The sequence below is a fragment of the Pinus tabuliformis genome, chromosome 9, assembly GCF_031772625.1.
Source record: "Pinus tabuliformis cultivar Carrire ecotype Pingquan chromosome 9, CPIR1, whole genome shotgun sequence".
NCBI lineage: Eukaryota > Viridiplantae > Streptophyta > Pinopsida > Pinales > Pinaceae > Pinus > Pinus tabuliformis.
The window spans coordinates 1265725806-1265745115 of record NC_142307.1 but is presented as its reverse complement, the minus strand read 5'-3'; the positions used below and the strand labels follow the sequence as shown (position 1 = coordinate 1265745115).

General features: G+C 35.0%; 1 pseudogene; it reads right to left on the bottom strand.

Moving 5' to 3' along the window:
• Positions 1–17777: 17777 nt before the first annotated feature.
• LOC149153142 (AT-hook motif nuclear-localized protein 20 pseudogene) lies at positions 17778–18152 on the bottom strand (annotated as a pseudogene).
• Between the last annotated feature and the right edge of the window lie 1158 nt (positions 18153–19310).

Genomic DNA, 19310 nt, shown 5'->3' with positions numbered 1-19310 from the left:
ACATTGTATACATAGGTAAATGAGCAAGGAAAAGTTCTAATTGTTTGTCTATATATTGATGACATGATATTCATAGGAAATCTTTCAGTGGACGAGTTTAAATCAGCTATAAAGAAAGAGTTTGAAATGATTGATTTGGGGTTGATGAGATTCTTTCTTGGCATTGAAGTAACTAAACAAAATTGAGGTATTTTTTTGTTTCAAGTAAGGTATGACATTAGATGTGTTGAAGAGGTTCAAGATGATGAATTATAAACTATCACTAACTCTGATTGCAACAACAACAAAGCTCAACAAAGTAAATATAGGATCTAATGTAGGTCCAACTCTATTCAAGATATTAGTTGGTATTCTAGTGTATCTTACTGCTATAAAACAATAAATTATGTATGTTTTTAGTTTGATTTATAGGTTTATGTAGTCTCCAAAAGACACATTGGCAAGCAACAAAAATAATTTTGAGATATATTATTGGAACAACAATATATGGCATATTATTCTCTAGAACTAATAGTGATCTTTTAGTTGGATACAATAATAATGACTTTGCAGGTGGCATGGATGACAAGAAGAGTACTTTAGGATATGTTTTTCATATTGGTTCAAGTGTGATTCCATGGGCATCCAAGAAGCAGCACATTTTGACTATCTTCTTAGGAAAAGAAAAGTATGTAGCAACAAAGTAGCAACTTATCAAGCTGTTTGGTTACACAAAGTATTGGATGATCTACAAAAAACACAAGAGGGCCCAACTACAATGTACTGTGGAAACAACCCATCAATATCCTTTTCAAATAAATAGGTCTTTCACCATAAAAGAAAGCATATTAATATTAAATATCACTTCATTAGATAACTTGAAAAAAAATTCCACTTAGAATCTTGTAAATCAAAAGAACAATTGGTTAACATATTCTCAAAACCATTAAAAAGAGATGTATTAGAGTTTCATAGAAAAAACTTAGGTGTTGTAAGCCTAGTTAAGACTTATACCAACATACATTAGTGGTCAATATTAAGGGGGAGTATTACAAAATAATCTCTCTTGTTAACTGAAGTCATCAGGTCCAGCTAGCTATTAGTTCAAGTTATTTTTAGAAAACTAAATTTAGCAACTAATAGTTATGTATGTGTGAGCTAACATTAGCATAGTTATTATTAGCAACTTCGAGTCTTTATAATCATGTAAGGTTTAACCAGTTGAATGAAACATTCATATAGAAACAACTCATAATTGAGCATCTTATTTTGTGATTTCCTCCTCTATCCATCTTTCAGAAAAATCTAGTGTCACTATTGTAGAGACCCTGTTAGACAAAACAGAAGTAGAGATTTTACACATTGTTTCCTTGGCCTTACATTTTACATGTTCTTGATGGAGGACTATGTTTATTAATGAAATGTGCAATAGATCAAACCTTAGATCTATCATAGATATAGTTTATTCCAACCCATTTTCCTAAAAACTAGAAATTAATTTGAGTATGGAGAAGGTGGTCCATTTGAAAGAGGCTATAACCAAAAGGTGTGAGACCCCCATAGTTCTAAAAATCAAATAATATGGTGAAGACCCCCAAAAAAATTGATTTTCAATTCCAAAACTTAGCAATAATGAAAACGTTTTTACTCAAACAAGGCACAAAATTCCCACTTTGATACCATGTTAAGAATTAGCATGACTAATAAAAGATAAGAAAAGTGGTTGAAAAGTTCCTTAACCCATTTTATTTACTCATTGTATTGATATCAAGATGTGGATTTATAATGCATCAACTAGACCATTAGATCTCACTGAAAACTCAATAGTGGATCAATGTTGAAAAAACTCATCAAAGATAAGGTTTACAGCTCATATCTATAGGGTCTTAGAATCTATGATTGTATAGGGACTCACAATCTAACACATCCGAGGAAAAGCATAATTATGTTTGGTGTTTATAGCTGGAATTGACCATGTGTCATGCAGGTATGAGCTCTAATTTCCCTTTCTCCCATTGTATAGAAAAATATTTACACTATTTCAAATCATAAATTTCATTCTCCATTTCATTTGGTGTATAAGATGGGTAGTGAGACGATGTGCTAAGAGAGAAAAATGGTAGAAACATTTTCAATAGACATCAAGCTTGCCTCCGACTACACATAATATGTTTACAGGCTGTTGGAATGTAGATAGAGTAGGTGATTTGAAGACTCCAAGGGGAATATCTCCAAATGATTCACAGCTAGCCTCTCATAAGGGGTTTTTTTAGTTGTGCTAGTCATGACAATGATGTGATATAACACTACTAGGTTACCAATGAATATACCTACAATTATTCCACCTTGTCTTCCTTCCAGAATGACTATGATTCTTGTAGAACCAATGGCATGATGGACAACACTGAAAGGGACAAAATTCCTAGTGTTTGTGCATATGTCACTAATATATGTAGAGTGGTTGACTGTAACAAGGTAACATTTATGACCATTCACCCTTGCTAATATGAGGACTTCTATCTTGCATATGATTGTAAATGTATCTAATGTCATCTTGATGTCGATCCCATTGGGGATTTTAAGTACACGACTTTTTAGAATTTCCTTAGTTTTGAGTGTTATAGATAGAAGAGGAGCATTGGACTTGCCCCTAGAGCTCTTAGCCTTGGCATGGTGCCTTGTGATCACTAGCACCATCCCCTCTCATATTTTCCCCATCATCCCTTATTTTTTTTATTTTTTTGATCACCCAAATTTCACTTCTTGGATGTAATATCTATTTGGGAAGTGATATCAAGTATTTTGATGGAAGATAAAGGCCAAAACTAGGGCTTGAGGATTCCCCTGACTCCAACCATTAGTTTGTCCTGTGGCCACAACTTGTTTGTTTTTTATGACTTCTTATGCTTTTCACTTCAATTATTTCTATTCCTATCCTAGAATGTGATTGAAAAACTATATTTTTATCTTCAATCTAGATATCAATTCTTTCTCTAGGTTCAACTCATCAACATGTTCACACAGTATCTACTTACCTCAAGTGTTATGAATTTTCATTATGCTCTTAGTTGGTATGTTCTTTGTTGCAATTCCTTTTAAGTGTTGTGCTAGCTACTTGTTGTTGTTGGTTGCTCTAGGAATTCAAATACAAATCTTTTAGAGGTTGTAATTCTTTAAATATTCAATGTTTTTAACTTGATCACTTATGCTTAAGACTAAATTTTTCTAGTAAAGAATTTTGTTAAGTTAGTTTATTGTAATGTTGCGAATTTGACAACTAGACCACCACCTTACCATATTTTCAAAAGCATATTTGTGGAATTCCAATCAAACTTAAACATGAAGATAGAAAAAAGGAATGAAAATGTGAACTTTTTTTGTTAAACATTTTATCGAGTTGTGCATATTTCACTAATTGATAATTTAAAAGAAATAATTTGAACCTACATTTGAGGAAGTAGTGAATAGTGAAGTCAAAGGTTAACTTATTCATGTTTATAATGTATGCTTAATGCAAAAATGTATATGTGATTACTATTTAGAAGTATAAATTTAAAACTAATTAAATTTTCCATATTATGTATGTATATAATATATAGAAATGAAAAAAATAAAATTGATGTGCCTATAAGGAATAAATGGTTAGTAGTGTCTTAATTTATACATAAAATTTAAGAAATAAATTATTTTGTTTAGAAACATTAAAAATTAATGTAAAACATTAGCATTGCCTTAACCAAAGAAAAGTATAGGTAAATAATATTGAATTTAAAATCTATGAGTTGAAAAATAAAAAATTGTTTATTAAATCTAAATCATCTTCAAATTTGGTATTTGAAATTGAAGAATGTTATGTTTTATGGATTTGTGAAAATTTAAAATGTGGATAAATGAAATTGTTGTTTTTACTAGAAAATTGGATCCAATGCCCTTCAATACATATACTACAATTAGATTTCTCAATATTAACATCTTACATCATCATTTATAGATATAAAGTCAAATGCAAGATTCAATGGTAGTAGATGGACAAGAGAGAAAAAGAAGGAAAAAATAAACAAAACATAAGCTAATTAAAGGATCCTAAATGAAACTCAATATTAACATCTTACATCATTATTTATAGATATAAAGTCAAATGCAAGATTCAATAGTAGTAGATGGACAAGAGAGAAAAATAAGGGAAAAAGAAACAAAACATAAGCTAATTAAATGATCCTAAATGAAATGGATACATAGTTGGACACCCTGATGTGGAGTTCTTTGAAAGGACTTAAGGAGTTTGTTGAATGATTGAGTTATAATTCCCTTTGAAACATTAGAATTTTCCTTGGAGCTCCTACATAGTTACAACTCTAGTATGTTTATCTTGATATTTGTGGGTTTGGATATAATCTACATATAAAAAATGGATTGAAGAAGTTGGATAACCAAGGCACTAATACCTATATATTTGTAAAAAAAAAAAATTGAATAAGTTTCATCTCAAACAGTAGAAAATGTGGTCAATTAGAGCTTGAAATCCCTTACTATGTGAGACAAAATTATTTCAAAATAATTAATTGAAAAGGGTTTCCATATTATTATGAAGATGTTAAGCAAGTGTTTGGAAAAAAAAATAAAATCAAGCTAAGTGTTTGATACGTAGCAATTCTTTGATGGAATACTTGAGGAAATCTAATTATTTTATACAAATCCAATTACAAAGATAAGATTTCTCTATTTCGAAAATAAACATGTGGGTGAATTCTAACACCGATCTTGTGTATTCAATTAGAAATTGCAGTATAGTCTAAAGATTCTTATTGCCATACAAGGTTTTCTCTAAGAGGGTAAAATATTTAAGGATGTATTATAAAATCTTGACTATCATATTAGTAAATATTAAACTACTATATTGATATTTTGATGGTGAAAAGAGTAGTGAGCATTGAGGTGTTTTAAATATGTTTAAAAAATAATATATTTATTCTTAAATTAAAACAAATAAATAAAAATATGTTTTAAGTTTAAAAATAATAAATTAAATAACCATTTTCAATGTAAATAAAAGAAAAAATTAATATTGTAAATTAAACCATAAAAAATTAAAAATTAAAACATATGATATAAATTGAGTATTATATATTATTAAACAAATAAAGTTGAAAAAGAAATATTTTTTTCTTCCTAATCTAATCTAAAATTGAATGTGTTAAATCTTATTTAATCTCTATAAAATAAATATATCAAAACATTATTTATTAGTAAATAATATAAAATATCACAAATATATAAAATCATATCCTACTAAATTAATAATTATCCAATTAAATTTGACAAGCATAAGTGAAATACTATAAAATATATTATTTTCCATTTAAAAAAAATATATTATTTTCCATTTAAAAAAAATCATAAATTTTATGATTTAATAAGATAATGATTAAGATAGATCTAACTCAAGATATATACCATAAAAATCTTACATACAAATAAAAAATAATAATTGTGTGATAAATAATATAAGATGATTATTATCCTATAGTATTGTAATTTTAATGATGGAAAGAATTACAATAATAATTATATGTAATTCTTAATATTTTTATTTCACAACATTAATAATTTCTTATATATTGTATTTTTTTAGATTTAAAATTGGTTAATATTATAAATTACTAAAATAAAACAGTATAAACTACTTCGTCTGTCAAGTTGCATTTAATTTATATATAAAGAATTATGAAATATAAAAAATTATATATAATTCTATATATATATATATATTTGTAGAATGAAAATATTTATTTTACATTAAAATATCAAATAGATAAAAATAGAAGCTCATAAAAAATGTTAAATTATAATTATATTAATATTTAATAATGAACCAAATATTATAAATTGAGACTAGTCTATTTTTTGATATTTAAGAATACTTTTCAAGTTAAAGAAGAATCACAACAAGAGGGTAAGGTGAGGAATGCGCTCTACTAGGGTTTCCTCCAACAAACTCTAAATCACTTTTTCAATATTCTTTGTACATGACCTAATGATTTCCTACTCTGGGGATTGTGACAATGGGGATGAGAACACACGTGGTGACGCGAGAGATCCCCTCCTATCAAAGTATTGTGACAGGGGAATCAAGCTCACAAGGAGCAGTCGCGGTAGCTAGTGAATCAGGTAGAGGAGCCAAAGGAACCCCAGTGTTGGGGGCACAATGGAAGACAAGAATTCAGGGAGAGCAGTTAAGAAACCTAGATTTGTAATCCCCAACAACAAACTGGAGACGTATAGGAAGTTCATAAAATATCATGCACTCATATGTAAGTTCATCAGTATCTTGCCATCAGAATGAGATCTAGTAAAATGGATCCAATTAAAGGTGCTTGAGGGTTCTTCATAATGATCTTTACCAATCTCAAAGATAAGGAGAGGATCTTTGAGAATTGACCCTATTTCTACTACAATGCGGCACTCTTGATGCACCAATGGGAGGAATGCTACAATCCAGATCCGAAGAAATTCATGGCCGCCCCAGTATGGGTCTGATTATTTGGACTTGCGGTGGCTTTTTAGGATCTAGATATATTGGAAGGAATAGGGAATTCTATTGGGATTTTTGTCAAAATGGAAAATTCAACAAGGAGAGGAAGGGATACTTAATATGCCTGAATCTATGTGTATATGAACATAAATGAGCCTCTCTCGGAATTCATAGAGTTGGAGTATCAAGATGACGTATGACAACAACCACTGGATTATGAACACATTCCATTCAAGTGCAAGTGGTGCCATGAATACGGGCACCTATACAATGAATGCCCTTTAAATCAAGTAGAAGCTACAAAGGACAAAGACTTGGAAAAAGATCGAGAAGACACAGAGGGTTTTCAGGAAGTTAAAAAAAAAAAAGGAACGTGAAATCTCCCTATGCTTCTATGCACCCGCAACTGAAGAAAGGGATGAACCACAACAACTAATTTGAAACTTTGGCGGAGGAAGATGAGAGTACTAATGAATCCAGTGGCCTGACTAGCCAGGAAAACCCTAAGATTCAACCAAAGGGTGGACAAAAACCCAAGTGAAAAGATGAGGAGGAACCCCAGGACAAAGAAGATCAGGTAACGCATGTGGAACAAGGTAATATTGAAATCGATGGCATGAAATAATAACTCAGCATAGAAGAACAAGTAGTGAGAAGATTGTTGAATGAATGGAGACACTTGGATGAACGATTCATCCTTGAAGATCAAAATAAACTATACTGAGATACCTTCCAGCGATTCCAATCCAAGCAAGGAAAAATATCATTGGACTAGCTAGATAATTTGGGATCTCAACAAGGACCGGGAATGGAATCGACTACATTAGCGAAAGGAGGTAAGAAAATAAGTCGAAAGAACTTGCAAGAATCCATACAGATGGTAGAATATTTGTTGGTCCACTCATAGAGGGTGGTGGTGTTGTCAGTGTTTTTCCACTATCTTAATAAACCTTCTCAGTGATCATTACATCATGGAATGTAAGAGGTCGCAACAGTTGAGGCAAGAAATTTTATTTGAAAGATTGGATCCGAAAATATCACCCAAGTATCATGATTATCCAGGAAACTAAATTCTTGGAACCTAGATTGAAAGAGATTTTCAGGAGTTTAAAACTTCAATACGAAGTGATAGCCAGGATTCCAATAGTAGTGTCGACAGGTTATTTATAATATTGAATCCGGTGTAGGTGATATTTGAAGACTGGATCAGTCGTCCCAGGATTCTCTCACGTAAATTCCACCACATTGGGACCAGAGATAAAGCTTTACTGACTGGGATATATGGGCCTCACATTTCAGGAGAAAAGGCGTTTTCCTTCAAAACTTAGTAAAACTAAAAAGGTTATATGAGGAGGAAATTTGGATTCTTGACAAGGATTTCAATTTAATCACGTAGCTAGACGAAAAAAAGGGAGGTCTATGTCGTATGGATGCATATATGGAAGCATTATGAGGCACAATTATAGAACTACAGCTAGTGTATATGCCTACAATCAATGGAGTATACACCTGGAATAATAGATGTGGGGATCCTCATCAGGTAGCATCGTGCCTCAATCAGTTTCTTGTTTATGAACAAGTAATAAGCTGAGATATGTTTCTAGAAGCATCTAGTCTCCCGAGCATGGGATTGGACCATTGGCTGATCAGGATGGAGATTGATATAAAAATGAGTCCCAAAAACAGGCCTTTCTACTTTGAATCTTTCTGGCTAAGAGACCCATTGTTTATGAAAATATTTCAAAGTTGGTGGAAAGGAAGCAATATGTAGGGCAGGAATCACATGCACACGTTCTAGCTAATGCGTAAAGATATTAAGACCCAGATTAAGCAATGGAACGAGGAAGAGTTTGGAAACATCCAGAAAGATAAAAAACAACTCCAAGACAAAATGCAAGAAGTCTAACAAAAAATAATCCTAGATGGTAGATCCAAAAAACTAGGGGAGGCTAAAGGCCGCTTGGTTAACCGGCTGGAAGAAATAAGGAAACAAGAATAAATTTTGTGGAAACAGAAATCTAGAATACAATGGCTTAATGAGGGGGAGAGGATAGAGAGGGTGAGAGAAACACACAGTTCTACGATAGAGAAATGATCCAGCACCTACAACATAATCAAATCTTCTCCGTTAAGAATGGCTCGGGGAACTGAATGGTTTAGCATGATGAGATGGAAAATTTCGTTGTAATCACTTCCAGACCCTCCTCTCAGAACCCCCACAGGACCAATCGGAAGTTGTCTCGAGAATCACTCGCCACATCCCTCGACTTATTTCCCACGGTCAAAACATGGCCCTAATGCACGTTGTGACTCTGGAGGAAATAGAGGACATTTTCAAGGGCATGGAAAAAAGCAAAGCTCCAAAACTAGATGGGTTCATGGAAAAATTTTACCAAACAACGTGGAACTTTATCAGAAGGGATATACTCGAAGTGGTGGAGGAGTCAAGATGTAACCAGAAGGTATGCCCGAGTCTCAATTCAAATTTCATTAATTTAATTCTCAAAACTTCCAAATATGAGGTCTGGGGACTTTGGACCCATTTCTTTGTGTAATGTTATTTATAAGATAATTTCCACTGTCATTGTTAAGCATCTTAAGCCTCTCCTTCCAACCCTTATCTCTCTTGAGCAATCTGGCTTCATGGAAGGTCGCCAAATCCTTGATGGAATCATTACCTCTCAAGAAATGGTCCATTCATTGAAATAACTTAAATACCCTAGCATGATGATGAAATTGGACTTATCTAAAGCTTACAATCGCCTAATTTGATCTTATTTGGTTAGTATTCTAAAGTCTTTTGGTTTTGACCAATGTTAGGTAAGTTGGATCTTCTCCTTTATCTCTTCTCCTGTCTTCTCTCTCTTTTTCAATGGATCTCCCTCTCAAACCTTAAATCCCTCTCATGGCCTAAGATAGGGAGATTCGATCTCCCCTTTTGTTTTCATCCAGGTTGTTAAAGTATTGGGTAGATATTTGAAATCAAAAGCTTGTTCTTCTCAAATTAAGGGCCTTCGCGCATGGGGAAATGACTTATCCATTACACACCAACAATTTGTGGATTACATCATATTATTCTGTCAAGTCCCCTTGAGAGAAGCAAGGAAAATCAAAGAGATTCTTCAAGAGTTTATGATGGCCTAGAGCACCTTGATTAATAATGATAAATCTAACATCTTGTTTTTTAATACCCCAGGTAATATCCAAACCTTCTTAGCTAGACTGATTTTCTTTGGTATTCGGTCTTTACCTATGAAATATATTGGCATGCCTTTAGTGTTTAACTCTTTAAAGACTACCTCTTGGCAAGAACTCCTCCATAAAATCCAATCGAAATTCAGTTGTTGGGCATTTAGATCCCTCAACTTGGCAGGAAGAACTACCCTTCTAAACGTTGTCCTTTAGTCAATCCCTATCTATCAGTTCTATGGTATGGAAATTCCCAAAACTTCATGTTCAACAATGGTCGACATCTTCAGGAAATTCCTTCCGAGAGGATCTCAACAACTAAACAAATGGGCCTTGGTGTCCTAGAACACTCTTACTCTTCCCAAGATGGTAGGGGATTATGTCTCTGGGATCCCTTCACCTTGAATCAAGTTATGGGGGCCAATATTTGATGGTGGTGGCTAAAGGTGGGACCAGATTTATGGAAGAAGATTTGGACCCAAAAATATGGTATGTCGACTCAGACAGAATATATCCTTAGATATAGGGATCCTCAGTATGGAACTTGGCCACAGGGAACATGGACCTTATAAATCAGAATATCTTCTAGGAGATTCGAAAATGGCCGAACTAATTTCTTCTGGCAATATTCTCGGTAGCAGAGAGAAAAACATTTCAGTCGTCCATACCTAAGGGACATCTTCCTATACACAACTAGCAAGAATTATTATACAATGGATCAATTCCGGAAGTCCCCTCATCTCAATTCTGGATGGAGGAAGTCGAAAGAACTAAAGGGATGGCCAAACCCTCCCCCCTCTGAGTAATGGCAGCTACTGGATAAGGAAATTCAATCAAGTAAAATAATGTATCAAGAAGGATTTCATATTCTTTGATGGGGATATTCGACCTTGGGTACATTTAACATTAAGGAAGCATTTAGGCTCAGAGTAGAAGAGCCTCAAAACCAACAACGTCATCTATGGAAGAAGATTTGGACAAGTAGATTATGGCAAAAAATAACTTACTTTTTATGGCTGGTATGCCGAGGGTGAATCCTCACTTGGGATCAACTCCAAAAGTGTGGCTTCCAGGGTCCTTCATTTTGTTTCTTATGCAACCAACACAATGATAACCTAGAACATATCTTGAACTCATGCCCATTTGTAGTCGCAACAGTTATGCGAACTATTTGGCCACTTGGACAGAGATCCAGAGAGCATCAAGGAGTCAATCCTCTTATGGCACAAAGGTATATTCTCGATTCTGGTCTTAAATCGAGCTTGGGAATTGGTTATGGGCTTCCTATTGTGGGCCATTTGGAAAGAAAGGAATAACATGATATTCAAAGATACACATACATCTTATGAAGTAATCTGGATTAGTATAGCCTAGAATATTTGTGAGACCATTCTATCGGAAAAATGGCATCTGGATGATTGCCGGGTAAGCCCTCATGAAGAAAGATTCTAAATCAGCTGAAATTATCACCCAGCATGATAGCTCCAAGCTCCTTGAAACTTTTGATAGCCCCTACCATGTCACCTCAACACTTCTCTTCTCCCCCGGAAGGCTTCATTAAGTTAAGCTTTGATGGAGCTTCAAAAGGTAATCCAAGGAATGTTGGGTATGGTGGCCTCTTTCTAGATTCTCAAAAGAAAACTAGACTTGTATTCATTGTAGACTATGATTATGCTAGTAATAATGAGGCAGAGTTCACTACGATCAAACAGAGCCTTAACATTGCTAAAAGGATTGGGTATAAAAATATAATGATTGAAGGCAATTCAAAATTGGCAGTAGACATTGTCAATAAGCTAAGCCATGGAACTCAATGGGACAAGCTCAGCCATAGCTGGCATAATGTACACCTAGTGTAGGAAGTAGGACATATCCTCCCTTCATTTGACCATCTCCTAACCTCTTATATTCAGTGAGAAGGTAACAAGGTTGCATATTTCTTAGCAAAATCGAGTTGCTCCCATTCGGGTAGAACTGTAGAGATGGCATGACCACCCCACTCCCTGGAAGAGGAATTTATTTCCCTCCAAGATATAATAGAGAAATTTAATAGAGATAGCCAACAGTATGAGGAGAGTCGAAACCAACATTCGTGATCGAGTGTGAGATGGATCCAATGGGTAAGTTCTGTCCCACTATCTAATGCGGGTCCAAAGGAAATCTAAGGCCATCCTCCACATGCATGCAACACTTGGAGAGGTGGTGGTGCGCATGTGATGGTTAAATGTCGAACCAGAAGGTGGCAGAGGCATTAAGAAGGTTGTCAAGGTAAGTTCGCCCTCCATTACATTTGCTAAGTTGGTCTATGTGCTCCATTCGTTGTGGATCTGGTCCAGGTTTCTCATCTTGGGGAAGACGTTAGCTCAGTCTCCTCCTATTCAAGGTCTCTGTCATGGGTGTGTCTCCACTCTTAATTATGTTCTCCCTATATCTATGGGTCTCGATCTCTATCTTCGGGTATCTGGGGTGAATGGAATAATGTTAGTCAGATGTGAATGGAAAGGGATTTCTCCGGCTTGCGACATGGTTGGGTCAATTATATGTGTTGATTCTCTAGTCTTCTGTGTTCTTGTGTCAACGGTTTTTAAAATTTGGCTATTGTGCATGGGTTTAAGTGGGGTTTTGCCTACGGGCTACTCTAGGTTTCGATGTGCTCCCTGCCTTTGTTATGTTGGATTTTTTATGGTTTTGATTTTTTGACAACCATGTTTGGTTATTGAGGACCCTGACTATTTAAGGTTTTGGTCTATGGACAACCTTGTATGTAATTACTGGTCCAATCTTAATGGGCAGAGTGTCATGGTCTGGTCTAAATTGTGTGAAGAGTCATGTGTCAGTTCTATCCCTATGTTAATGGTATATGGAATATGGTTATGACGCATGGTTGTGTGTGGGACCTGGCCTAGGGGCAGCTCATGGTTCTACTGCTCTTTCTTTCTCTGGCATACAGGTCTTTTGCTTGAATTGATTATATATGGGCTTCACCTAGACCCTTATGGGTTTTTTCCTGTGGATAATTCAATTTGTAAGTATAGGCTCGACCATTGCGAGCATTGTTGGAGAAATGGCAGGCGCAGGACTGTAATTCTATGTTGGCCACCTATCAACAACAAGCTCTCGATTTGGTTCCTTATTTTCTTGGTCTCTTATGCAATTTCTTTGGCAGGTGTCTAGGGCTGGAGCGACCCCTAATAGGTTCTTGTTCCTGAGTCTATATTTTTTTTGGGTCAGCTTCCAGATATAGAGACAATCAATTATTCGACTTGCAAGTGCATCATAATGGTTCGTGCCTCTAGTAAAGGAAGGAATGGTCAGGGAGCTCGGAAACAGAGGGAAGTGTCCCCTTCTAATGTCAGTCGGCCCATCTCATCTGGGGGGACTGTGCGTGGGCATAAATTGGCATCTAGGATTATCTAGGAAGTAGCCCAGATGTACCATTTGGGCAATTAGACACCGGTATATAGCTCATAGCATAATGGGAAGAGGATATTAAAAAGAAAGAGGAAAGTTTGGAAATTGATCTGGATGAGTGGAAAACATTAGTTCCTAACCCTAGACATACCCATGGAAGATCCACCCAATACAAGAAAACAGTCCACTTATACTGGATGATGAAGAGCCTCTAGTTAAATCCTTGGAGCAGTTCCCAATAGGCATACATATGTCATCCCATGGGCACTCAGATGATATCAAGGAGTTTCAAAAGATCCAATTTCAATTGCAGCAACAAAATGGACGCCTCAGCTACATCGAGAAGCACACCCCATGTATTCCTCACACAGAGCTATCAGGCTCTACTGTGAAGGACCTTGCTCTTGTTGATTCAACCGATGATGAGTAGAGTGACAATGCACCCATGGTTATAGTTTTTGTATGAAGCAGTTTTGAACTTTTAGGAATGTTGTCAGTTATGTTTATAGTTATCTAGATAGTAGGAAGAACAAAGACACTCAAACATATATAGCATGGTCAGCAAGGCTTATTATTTTTTATTTCTGGATGGCTTATCATGTTGTTAGGTGGCCGACAGACCTCGTTTCCCATCGGGTAGGTTGAGACCACCTAATGATATGACATGTGGATGTAACCTGCTTTTTGATACAAAATTAATGAAAAAGACTTCCCAAACTTACAAAAAAAATTAAAGAAGAATCAACAATTAAAATAACATCTTGATTAAAAAGTAATTTTTAAATCAATTATATGACATAATTTTTTATTTCATAAAATTTAAAAATTTCATATATATAAATATAAATATATATCAATGTTAATCATTTATACAATAAATGGAAACATATGAAATTTTCTTTCTAATTAATTAAATACCTTCCCAAATTTAAGGTAAATTAAACTAAAACATATATTTATATCAAATATTAACCAAATTTAATAGAAATTTTGAAAATATACTTTTTAAACTTTGCACACGTCTAAGAAACAATTAATATATATTGACTAAATAAGATACAATTAATAAATAAAATAATAGAAAAAAATGCAAAAAAACATGTTATAATATTTTTTATAATAAAATTCCTAAATAAAAAATTTATTTATCTTTCCTTTATTTCTAAAATGTTTTAAGATATTTCTTACCAATAAACTAAATTCCATTTAATATTAACATTTAATTCTACTGAATACTAAAATTTTATTCTAAAATTAAGAATTTAACATTATTGAAATATATATATTAGAATCATGAGTATAATAAATCAGGATACTAAAATTATTAAAATATATATATTAAAATCATGACTATAATAAATCGGAATACTAAAAACAATGTTAGCAAATAAATTTCTCATATGAAAATTAAATTCAAATCACCAAAATTAATGAATTTATCTAATAAGAATTAATTTTAGATTCTTTAATAAAATATAATAAAGTATATCTATATATATATATATAATTTTGAAAATAAATTTTACATAAAAAAAAATATTATAATTAGTTTAGGGGTGTCTTTTAATTATCAAATTAAAAAATATGGCAAAAAATACCATATATCTTAAAAATATATATCTTTATAACATATTTAATATTTTAAAGAAAATTAAAAGTTTATCTAAAATTTATAATATAAATACATGTACATAAATAAATTTTGAAAATATTATTTATATAATAAAGTTTTCTTTTTAAGTTTGGCGATACTTATTTATTCATTCATTTCAAATAATTAGGCATGTTACAACCATAAGAAGCATTCAGTGGCCTTAACCTGCTCAGCAAGAAACCAGGTCTGTAGGCCACTGAACCACATTATATACCATCCAAAACATAAACAGTCTGAGTCTATCTACCAAAGCCTTATAGGACTTATAGTCTGGAAACCATCGACAAATCATATAACTATAAACATAAATGCTACCTGACATATACATCAAAACAAAATAAAAAATGATAACAGATGGGAACCTTCCACCATCTATTCATCTGATGATTCCATTGGAGTGAGGTCTTTTGCACTTAAACCTTGCAGTTCTGATTGAGGCAAACAAGAAATGTGGAATTCAATGCAGCCAAGGAAAGCATTCTGTTGCTGTAGTTGGATTTGAATCAACTATAGTTCCTTCTGAATCTCATTTGAGGATCCGTGTTCGTAGAAATTGCGAGAGAGGACGTCATGGCTTTTTGCAATAATGCTTTTCATCGGCCAAAAAAGGTGTACAGATTGTTTGTACCAAGTAAGGCATCAACGGGTATGACCAGGGTCGAGGATCATACCACTCCAGTCTTCTGTCGGGAGCTCCATCTCAACCTTCTAATTTAATTTTGCCTCCCAAGTCGAGATCAATTGCTTCACCTGGGCTGGAGTCCCCTCGTGATAAGCCTGGATAGTGTTTTACAGGATCTGGGCATCTAATTTTCTGTCGCGTTGTCTTGAAGGCTTGCCTGAAGTCGAACCTCTTTCTTTTCCTTTACTGACATGAGTTTTGCGGCCACGACCTCCGTGCCCCAGAGGTGCCAACACCAGGAGGAGGCTTAACCATGATGGATGACAACAGACCACCCTTTGTCAGCTTACTCGGACCTAACCTCGCTCGAGACCCAACACACTGTGTAGAGGTCGGAGGGAGAAGCGTCTTATGAAGACCTAGAGTAATAGTGGGACATAAAAGCAAAAGCTAATCAAAGTTATACTTATGCCTAAGAGAAGGACCGAAGAGTAGGGGCATCACTTTTCTGCACTGCACCACACCATGAATCAACAACCTGAACGAATACACGGAGGAAAAAATGAACCTACCAAGACTGTGAGGCCCCCTCAGGGTTTTAACAGTGGTGCCCCTGCACTCCTTAGCCCAGAATCCACAGACCTTCCTTAGCCAAAATTCCCTTACCCTTCCTTTCCCTCAAGGTTATCCATTTGAACTTATACTCAAAATTATGTAACTCACATGTTGTATTCAGAGTAATTAAAACCCAGAACCTACGAAACATTCCCATATGAGATAACAGAGTACTGTAAAAGACTAAGATCGACATAACATGGTTGAGAAAGCTAGTACATACTATCACATAAACTTTCCAATTCACCATTGTTCCTTTTCCCCTCCAACGCAAGGTGCATAACTAATGTGAGCCCCCAACCCAGGGAAAAGGATAAGTATAAGAACATACCAGACCAATTGTGCCATCTACTTGTCGAGACCAGCCGCAGTCAAGTTTCCTCCTCCTCGAACCATAACACTATTGTGTTAGACCTCTGAAGATAAATATAGAACCAGACTAAATACCAGACAGATGGGTGCATGTATTCCTGAACTCCCACCACTTGGAGAATTAAAGCTCTGCCAAACCTCACATCGAGGATTTGCTGGGGGCTATAGCCGTCCATTGCGTTGAGGTGATAGTTCGTGTGAGGGCATGGGTGAGGCCGCCCACCAGCCCTTGCATTAATGTGATTGGATATGTCTACCATCCCTATGCAGATCCCCAATTGGTTCACACCCGGATCGAGGGATTTATATAACAAAGTTTAACATTAAATCAAAATTACAATAAATTTCTAAAAAAAATAATAAAGCCACAAAAGTAATTTACCAACAGTCCAAATTTATAATATTTAGTATATACTCAAAACATAATTTTATAAAATATTATAAGTAAACATAATCTTATATTGTCCAAAAAGTTTAGCTTAAGTAGCGAGGCACATGTTTGTGTTCCTAGCCATAGTGGGTTCAAATTTCCATTTCCAAAGACATGTTTTACTTGGTGAAAATTGTTCTACTAGATAATTCCATAATCATTGTCATTAAAAAAGACAAACAAAATCCTATATTAATTATATAGTTATATATAAGAAAATAAAATAAAAATCCATCCCATATTTTTAAAAACCACTCTTTAAACTGAAAATGTAATTGATATGAGTGCTTTCAAAATTCTTAATTTCACATTCAAAATAAAAACCACTCTTTAAACTTGGAAATGCAATTGATATGAATGCTTTCAAAATTATTAATTCCACTTTCAAAATAAAAACTACTCTTTAAACTTGGAAATGTAATTGATATAAGTACTTTCAAAATTCTTAATTTGACCTTCAAAATATCACTGGTTTGAGTATTGAAAAACCCTTAAACCAAAAAATTTAGCTAATTTGAGTATATGACTCTCTAAAACCTTACTCAAACCATTTAGACAATTTGGGTATGTGACTCTAAAAACCCTAGTCAAACCAAACCTCAACATACAGCTGATTTGAACCTGTGACTTTCAAAAATCCCACTTAAACTTCAAAATTCAAAATGTACCAAACCCCTACTCAAATCTCAAAATATAGCTTATGTGAGTCTATCACTCTCAAAAAGAATCCTTACTTTCAATTCTTAAAATGTAGTTCAATCAAACCGCTGACTCTCTACATTAACTAGCTTTCATAATATGAATAACCTTCAAATCATTCCAACTGGTATTGTATCTCTGGTGGTAGTCATTTCAAATACCAGACATTGAAAAAGAGTACAAATCTGATAAAAATCACACCAAAAGTTATCAATAAACATCAGGTATCAATAAACATCAGGCTTACCCTCCGACTGCTGATTAGTCACTGTATTTATGGGCTGCTCCGGTGGAGATATAGTAAGAAGCCAAGAGGCTGGACCTCCAAAGGGTTCACATTTAACCTCTCGTAAGGGATGTCTGCAGCCACACCAGTTATGACGGTCACGAGATCTGATGCTACCAAGCTCCCTACCACTCTACCTGCAACTATTATACCTTGCCTATCTGCCAAAATCACTGTTATTCTCGCAGCTCCAATGACAGGATGGAACACTCCTGAAAGGGAAAGAATTTCTAGCGGTCCTGCATATGACACCATTCCCCCTGGAGCTGCATGGTGCATGAGGGTAACGTTGGCGACAGTGCCACTCCTGCTAAGAATGAAAACTCCCCTCTTGCTTTTCAGCGCAAACGTCTCCAATATCATCCTGACATCGACCCCACTAGGGATCTCAAATACGCGGTTTTCAAAGTGTTTAGAGTCTTAGGCTTTTCAGGTAGAGGAGGAGCCTTGGACTTGTTCCTGGAGCCCTTGCGCCTACCGCGGGGCATCGGGGTCACCACTGCAACACCCTCTCCGGGACGTTCCTCATCGGCCTTGGTGGCATTCCTGTCATTGTCATCACCTATACTCCGTTTCTTTGATCGGCTGCTTGTTTGAAAAGTGATGTTGGGGTTCTCAGGTTGAAGACAAAGGTGGGAACCAGGATCTGAAAAATCCTCCGGATCGACTCGTGCCGTCCTAACATCATTCACCCACCACCTGTTTTCCATGGAATGCGTCCTGCTCTTTTCACTTCTATTCTTAGCCTGGAGCGTGGTTCACAGCGTCCCCGTCATACCCGATGTAGATATCTACTCTTTTTCAAGTTCACTTCATCTGTTTGTTACTTCCTAAATATATGGTTATTTGATTTGTTGTTATGCTCTGAGTTGGTCTATTCTTTGTGGCCGTCATTAATGTGTCGGGCTGGATATTCATTGCTGTCAGTGGCTATGGAAATCAACTTTGATTTCGTTAGAGGAAGCAATTAATTGAATATTCGTTTCTTTTAAGCTGGATCGCTTAGTCACGATATTCCCCTCGATTTTGGCCATGCCAATTTAGTGAAATACCGCTGATTGAACAGCTGCATTTAGAAATCCAAAAAACCACTGGCTTTTAAGAATTCCAAAAACATCCTGCGCTGAATCCCAATTAAATTCGAACATAGAAGATATACCAGGAACCAAAACATGAGTTGTTTATAGTAAACCTGGTAATGAATTGTGCGTATTTCCAACGTTATGCACATGACCGTTGTTGTTGCTTTGGAAGAAACGTCTGGCACATGGCCGTTGTTGTTTCGGAAGAAATACGTGGCACCTGTATTTGCGGCATTGGGAGGTGGTGAAGTCACAGGTTGACTTAATCGTGTGTATGTATAACGAGAATCTATTGTAGAGCTAACCCGCTATTCCCTCCAGAAGTGCCATGATGACCCCATACTTTACTATGATTGATCCACCTAAACACTTCTGGCCATGATGACCCCATACTTTACTATGATTGATCCACCGAAACGGCATCCTTTTATGTAACTTG